Source organism: Trachypithecus francoisi, unplaced genomic scaffold (assembly GCF_009764315.1).
Source record: "Trachypithecus francoisi isolate TF-2019V2 unplaced genomic scaffold, Tfra_2.0 Lachesis_group20, whole genome shotgun sequence".
In the NCBI taxonomy this organism is placed as follows: domain Eukaryota; kingdom Metazoa; phylum Chordata; class Mammalia; order Primates; family Cercopithecidae; genus Trachypithecus; species Trachypithecus francoisi.
This window is the reverse complement of record NW_022681466.1, coordinates 23,865,207-23,872,966: the sequence shown is the minus strand read 5'-3', so window position 1 is coordinate 23,872,966 and position 7,760 is coordinate 23,865,207. Positions and strand designations below refer to the sequence as shown.

The 7,760-nt window shown below is 50.4% G+C and overlaps 1 long non-coding RNA gene across 1 annotated transcript; it reads right to left on the bottom strand.

The window, feature by feature from the left end:
• Positions 1-2,392: 2,392 nt before the first annotated feature.
• Positions 2,393-6,623, bottom strand: LOC117067188. The gene is made up of 3 exons (XR_004430649.1): positions 6,596-6,623; positions 2,751-2,814; positions 2,393-2,520 (listed from the first exon to the last, which is right to left on the bottom strand). It is a non-coding gene; the product is annotated as an uncharacterized LOC117067188 (long non-coding RNA).
• Between the last annotated feature and the right edge of the window lie 1,137 nt (positions 6,624-7,760).

The following is a 7,760-nucleotide window of genomic DNA, read 5'->3' as shown; positions in this document are numbered from 1 at the left end:
AGGCAGAGGTTTCAGTGAGCTGAGATTGTGCCACAGAACTCTAGCCCAGACAACAGTGAGAGACTCCGTCTCAAAAAAAAAAAAAAAAAAAAGAGGTGGCCTCGTTTGAGCATTCACATTCACATTCCTGACCACCTTAAGTGTATTTATCAAGACTTCTAATGTGCCCAGCACTATAAACTCCAAGAAATCTAAAACTAGTCCTCACTCGCCAGTTACTCTCAATTTAGCTGGAGAGAGAAGATATAAAAAGAAGTGATAATGGCCAGGCGCGGTGGCTCACACCTATAATCCCAGCACTTTGAGAGGCCACGGCAGGAGGATCTCTTGAGCCCAGAAGTTTGAGACCAGCCCTGGCAACCTAGTGAGACACCATCTCTGAAAAAAGTAAAAGAATTAGCCTGGCATGGTAGTGCATGCCCGTGGTCCCAGCTACTTGGAAGGCTGAGATGGGAGCCCAGGCAATCGTGGCTGCAGTGAGTTGAGATGGCGCCACTGCACTCCAGCCTGGGCAACAAGAGCAAAACTCCATCTCAAAAATAAATAAATAAATAAAAAGGAAGTGAAGTGATAGCGACATTAAGCACGTGTGTGCTGACTGCCAAGTGAGGGGTACAGGCAAGTGGGCAGATGGGCAGGCAGGTGTCTCCAGGGATGTGGGGAAGTGCGAGATCAGTTTAGGGGGAAAGGCCAGAGCTGGGCAGAAAGAAATTGCAGGCAACACTGCCTTCCAGGGGAAGCCTGGCCACTTTGAGATGCGATCAGAGCTGAAGAAGCAGCCAATTGGGCCCTAAAGCCCCGAACTCTTTTTTTTTTTTTTTTTTTTAGACAAGGTCTTACTGTGTTGTGTAGTGACAGGATCACAGCTCACTGCAACCTCAAATGGCTGGACTCAAGTGATCTTTCTACCTTAGCCTCCCGAGTAGCTGGGCTTACAGGTGCATGCCACCACGCCTGACTAATTTTTGTATTTTTTTGTAGAGATGGGGTATTGCTGTATTGCCCAGGCTGGTCTTGAACTCTTGGGCTCAAGTAATTCACCTGCCTTGGCCTCCCAAAGTGCTAGGATTACAGGCATGAGCCACCACGCCCGGTTGGGCCCTGAACTCTAATCCTAGCTTAACTGGCTTGAGGGACTTGGGTTGGAGTTGAGAAAGGTTTTTCTTTTTCTTTTTTTTTTTTTTTGAGACTGAGTTTCACTCTCGTTGCCCAGGCTGGAGTGCAATGGCACAATCTCGGCTCACTGCAACCTCTATCTCCTGGGCTCAAGCAATTCTCCTGCCTCAGCCTCCCGAGTAGCTGGCTAATTTTTGTTTGGCCACACCTGGCTAATTTTTGTATTTTTAGTACAGACGGGCTTTCACCACGCTGACCAGGCTAGTTACCAACTCCTGACCTCAGGTGATCCACCCACCTTGGCCTCCCAAAGTGCTGGGATTACAGGCGTGAGCCACCGCGCCCGGCCAGAGTTGAGGAAGATTTTTACAGCCGACTTCCATCCTTCAAACTCGCTTCACCATAAATCACAACTCTATCCTTTGAGTGGCTCCACATGGCTCACACCACTGCAGCTGCACGCTGGCCTCCTAACTGCTGTTTGAACGCACCGAGACTACTCCCACCTGAGTACTTGCTGGTCTCTCTGCTGGAAGGCTGTTCCCCAAGGTAGCTGCATGGCTGGATCCCTCATTCCTTTTTTTTTTTTTTGAGACGGAGTCTCGCTCTGTCACCCAGGCTGGAGTGCAGTGGCTGGATCTTGGCTCACTGCAAGCTCCGCCTCCCGGGTTTACGCCATTCTCCTGCCTCAGCCTCCCCAGTAGCTAGGACTACAGGCACCCGCCACCTCGCCCGGCTAGTTTTTTTGTACTTTTTAGTAGAGACGGGGTTTCACCGGGTTAGCCAGGATGGTCTCGATCTCCTGACCTCGTGATCCGCCCGTCTCGGCCTCCCAAAGAGCTGGGATTACAGGCTTGAGCCACCGCGCCCGGCCTCATTTCTTTCCTTCACTGGGCTCAACGCCTGATCAGAGAGGCATCCTCTAACTGCCTTGTGTTAAACAGCATCCTTCCCGCTCTCAACATGCCTTCCCTGCTTTATGTTCTTCATAGCATCTATCATCATATGGCATTCTATATATTTACCTGTTGGCTGCTGCTCCCATTAAATGTGAGTTCCATGTGGGCAACACTGTTTGTGCCCCTGGTGCCTAGAACAGCACCAGACACATAGTAGGTATTACAACATAAACATTCATTGAATAAGTCAGTACATGAGTAACTCCCTCTCTCTTCTTTTTTCTTTCTCACCCCCGTGATTGCCTGGAGAGAGTGACTCCCTCTCGATGATTCTCACAGAATCCTCTCTAGGATGGAGGGGGGTGCTCACGTTGGCCTGGAGCTTTGATCTCATGGACAGCAGAGGTCCTGGTGCAACTTTACCATGCCACAAGCAGATGTAGCAGTGCAATTGTAAATCTCACCAGAAGGTGACAGTTGCCAAGGTGACAGCTTCTCAGGGTACCTGATAAGGAACCGGGTGAAGAGGAGACGTAGGCTTAGAAAGGGAGCACCATAGGAGTTGGAGGGAGCAGGTGAAAGGCTTGGTTTCTTGCTCCCTGCCTGGTGCCTGGTCACTGCAGACACTGAGTCAGGGACCAAGGGGAGGAGGGAGGCAGTCATCGTCATGACGGGAGCATCAGTGAAACTGCTGGCCTGGTGTCCCCTCCTGGTCCTGGACTCCATGTCCTTTACCTGTCCTTGGCACCCCAGATGAGTCAGCAAGATCCAGCCTCTGAGGTTCATTGCAGCACTTCCCCTGGGGGCAGATGAGAGGATGTTGCATGATATTAAGTAATACATCTGGAGTAGGCGCGGTGGCTCATGCCTATAATCCTAGCACTTTGGGAGGTTGAGGCGGGTGGATCACCTGAGGTCAGGAGTTTGAGATCAGCCTGGCCAACATGTTGAAACTCTGTTTCTACTAAAAATACAAAAATTGACCAGCTTGGCCAGCATGGTGAAACCCCGTCTCTACTAAAAATACAAAAATTAGCCATGTGTGGTGGCGCATGCCTGTAATCCCAGCTACTCGGGAAACTGAGGCAGGAGAATCGCTTGAACCCGGGAGGTGGAGGTTGCGGTGAGCAGAGATCGCACCATTGCACTCCAGCCTGGGCAACAGACCGAGACTCTGTCTGAAAAAAAAAAAAAAAAGAAAATTAACCAGATGTGGTGGTGCATGCCTGTAATCCCAGCTACTCAGGAGGCTGAAGCAAGAGAATCTCTTGAACCTGGAAGGCGAAGGTTGCAGTGAGCTGAGATTGTGCTGCAACACTCCAGCCTGGGCAACAGAGACAGGCTCTGTCTCAAGAAAAAAGAAAAGAAAAGAAAAAAAAGGTAATACATCTGGGAGGGAAGGAGGCTGGGAAAGTGAGCAGCAGCCTGGGGATAAGGGTCATCTGGACTGAACCTGTCTCTGTATGGAACCCTACAGTCCAGGAAACAGGTAGGGCTGGGAACTCAGGGAGAGGCGGGGCTTCCCTAGCCTCATCTGAAAATCAGCATTTTAGCTACAAGCAGATGAAAAAAGACAGTTTCAAAGCAGCAAATCCTCATAGAAAATGAATGTAGGCGTGCCTTGCTTTAAGCCACTCCTTATAGAAAAACTGAATCTCTCCCAAGAATAAACAATAAAGGGGGTAATTCTTCATTGGAAAAAGGGATGCTCCTTGGAGACATAGGTGAGTTTCCCTTGTGAACTGGAACTGCCTTTATAAATATTCAGCTTCCTCATAACTTGAAATGTTACACTTTCTGATTTATAAAACTACATTCAAATACAGGAATACTTTCACACATATATAATCTCATCAGATTCTCTCTGTTTTTTGTTTGTTTGTTTGTTTTTTTTTGAGTCTCACTCTGTCGCCCAGGCTGGAATGTAGTTGCGCAATCTTGGCTCACTGCAACCTCCACCTCCCCAGATTCAAGCAATTCTCCTGCCTCTGCCTCCCAAGTCCCTGGGATTATAGGCATGCACGCCATCACACCCTGCTAATTTTTGTATTTTTACTAGAGATGAGATTTTTACCACGTTGGCCAGGCTGGTCTGGAACTCCTGACCTCAAGTGATCCACCCACCTCAGCCTCCCAAAGTGCTGGGATTACAAGTGTGAGTCACCGAACCCAGCTGATAATCTCATCAGATTATCAAAGGAACGTGTGAGGGATCTATCATCATATCCCCTCCCCCGCTTTTTTTTTTCTTTTTTTTAGAGACAGGGTCTTGCTCTGTTGCCCAGGCTGGAGCTTTTTGTTTATTTTAGAGACAGGGTCTTGCTCTGTTGCCCAGGCTGGAGTGCAGTGGTGCAACCTCAGCTCACTGCAGCCTAGACCTCAAGAGATCCTCCTGCCTCAGCCTTCTGGGACTACAGGCGCGCACCACCACACCTGGCTAATTTTTTAAATTTTTGGTAGAGATAGGGTCTCGCCATATTGCCCAGGCTGGTCTCAAACTCCTAGGCTCAAGCAATCCTCCCACCTCAGCCTCCCAAAGTGCTGGGATGACAGGCGTGAGCCACCGCACCTGGCCAATTATCTCCATTTTGTGAGCAAGGAAACAGGCTTAGAGCGGATAAGTCACACAGTTCAGGCAGGCCTTCAGGCTTGAAGCACTTCCCAGCACATCACACCTGTCCCCATGTGATTCCAACACAGCTCTTGGGAGGCTGGTACAGAGCAACAGACTATGATCCCATGTGAGAGATGAGAAAACTGAGCCCCAGGGAGGAGAAGGGCTCCAAATAGATTGCCTGACTGAGTCTAGGTTCTAGAGTCAGACACACCCAGGTTCAAGTCCTAGGATTACCACTCACCAATTCTCCTGGGCAGGTACTTGAACTCTTGGTGCCTCTGTTTCTACATCTATAAAATGGGGATGATAATAACTAGGTCATGGGATCTGGGAGGGTGAACTGAAGTGATGTATGTTATTGTTTAGAGTGCTGCCTGACACACGGCTATTTGTATGCTGTCATTCTTGTTATTTTCAGAGTATTTCACACTTGTATGAAATATCCACAGAGGCGTGTAATGGAGAGTCTCCTCTGGGGGTAGGCAAGATGTCAGTCATCCCTCATCCTAGCCCTCCCCTCACCACCCTCAACCCTTCTCAAAAGTCACACTAGGCTGGTTCTGTCCCAGCCCCCAAGAACTTCCCTGCCACTGCCTAACCCCACCTTGAAGCTGCCCGGTGGCCCTGGCAGATGAATGGCATCTCCTGGGGCCGCACCCGGCATGTGGTCATCCTGCCTCTGCCTGCGGCAGGGCCTGGAGCCCGGACGTGGCTGGCAGGCTGCCAGGGCTTCTTTGGTAGGGCGCCCCGCCACACCCTCTGGGCCCCTCTATTCTGGGAGCTGTAATTTAGACAGCCTTCCCCGCCCCAATTGCTATCTGTGGCAGCAGTCCCTGTTCCCCAGGGCCCTGCCCACCCCTCCGCGGCTGCCTTTTCATAAACAGCTCCCGGGCTGCCCTGTTATCTTGGGCGCTGTGGCTCTGGGGAGGAGGCCCTGCCACCCTGGAGATACAAAGAATCCCTCCATCCCAGGGAGAAGCTCACCCAGTGCGGACAGAGGTGGGATAAAGCCCTCACCCACCAAAGCCCAATATAGCAGCCCTCAGAACCTGACCCTGAAGCCTGCTGGATGGGGTGGGGTGCAGAGAAGAGGATAGGCTGTCATTTTCCCCCCAACACCCTGGGGACTGGGTCAGCCAGGGCTGTGGTCTCCTAAAGGCCCTTGCCTCAGCCATGCATGTTCAGCCACAGGCTACAAAATGTATGTGTGTGTCTCTGTGTTGAGGGTATCAATAATAGCAACAAAAGTGATGTTTCTAAAATGCAAATGTGCCTGAGGAGGCTGAGGGGAGAGCATCTCTTGAGACCAGGAGCTCAAGACCAGCCTGTGCAACATAGCAAGACTCCATCTCTACAAAAAAAAAATTAAAAATTAGCTGGGTATGGTGACCAATTAGACCTAGCTACTTGGGAGGCTGAGAGGAAAGGACTGCTTGAGCCAGGGAGGTCAAGGCTGCAGTGGGCTGAGATCGTGCCACTGCACTCCAGCTTGGGCAACAGAGCTAGACCGTGTCTCAAAAATAAAATAAAACATAGGCCAGGTGCGGTGGCTCACACCTGTAACCTAGCACTTTAGGAGGCCGAGGTGCGTGGATCACTTGAGGTCAGGAGTTCAAGAGCAGCCTGGGCAATATGGTGAAACCCCATCTCTACTAAAAATACAAACAAATTAGCCCGGCGTGGTGGCAGGCACCTGTAATCTCGGCTACTTGGGAGGCTGAGGCAGGAGGATCACTTGAACCCAGGAGGCGGAGGCTTCAGTGAGCTGAGATCCTGCTACTACCGCACTCCAGCTTGGGCGACAGAGGAAGACTCCGACTCAAAAAATGAAAATCAAAGTAAAATAAAATGCAAATGACATTGTGTCACTCCCTGACTCCAGACCTTCAGTGTTTCCCCACAGTCCTTATGGATGAAGCTCAAAAGACCCTCCATGCTCTGCCTTTTCTACCACTTCTCTCACCTCAGTGCCTTGGCACAAGCTTCCCCAGCCCCTGCCTGGACTTTGTTCTCCTCTTCACATAACTTCTGTTCATCCTGCAGGTCTCAGCTTATAAGTCATTGCTCACGGAACCCTCCTGTGACATCACAGACACTCCCTCCCTGTTCCTCCCTTTGGACTGGGATGGGTGTCCCTCCTGAGTTCAGCAGAAGCACTACACCCTTGCCTGTGCACTGGTCTACCTGCTGCCAGCTGTACGTGCTCCCAGGGCTGAAACTTCCTCTTACTGTTATTTTTCAGTCCCTAGCCCAGTCCTGGCACACAGTAGGTTTTCCAAATATATTTGTTGAAAGAATGTGCAAATGAATACATGAATGACTCCTCTGGCCCTCCAGGATGTGTGGGTATCTTGGAGGGTATTTGACTACTTTGTGCCTTCCATTTTCTTTTATTCTCATTTTTTTTTTTTGAGACGGAGTCTCACTCTGTTGCCCAGGCTGGAGTGCAGTAGTGTGATCTTGGCTCACTGCACGCTCTGCTTTCTGGGTTCATGCCATTCTCCTGCCTCAGCCTCCCAAGTAGCTGGGACTACAGGCGCCCGCCACCATGCCTGGCTAATTTTTTGTATTTTTTAGTATAGACGGGATTTCACAGTGTTAGCCAGGAAGGTCTTGATCTCCTGACCTTGTGATCCGCCCGCCTTGGCCTCCCAAAGTGCTGGGATTACAGGCATGAGCCACCGCGCCCGGCCTATTTTCTTTCTTTCTTTCTTTTTTTTTTTGAGGCAGAGTCTCCCTCTGTCACTCAGGCTAGAGTGCAGTGATACAATCTCGGCTCACTGCAACCTCTGCCTCCTGGGTTCAAGTGATTCTCCTGACTCAGCCTCCCAAGTAGCTAGGACTACAGTCACGTGCCACCACGCCCAGCTAATTTTTGTATTTTTAGTAGAGACAGGGTCTCGCCATTTGGTCAGGCTGGTCTTGAACTCCTGACCTCAAGTGATCCGCCCGCCTTGGCCTCCCAAAGTGCTGGGATTACAGGCGTAAGCCACAGCACTCGGCCATGCCTTCCATTTTCTAGGAAAGTCCAGATGTTCCTTCGTCCTCTAAGTATAACTTCAGGCTTGCTGCACTGTCTGTCCATCTTGATCTGGTCAATATGGTTGCTATGGCCATGAGTCTGCTGG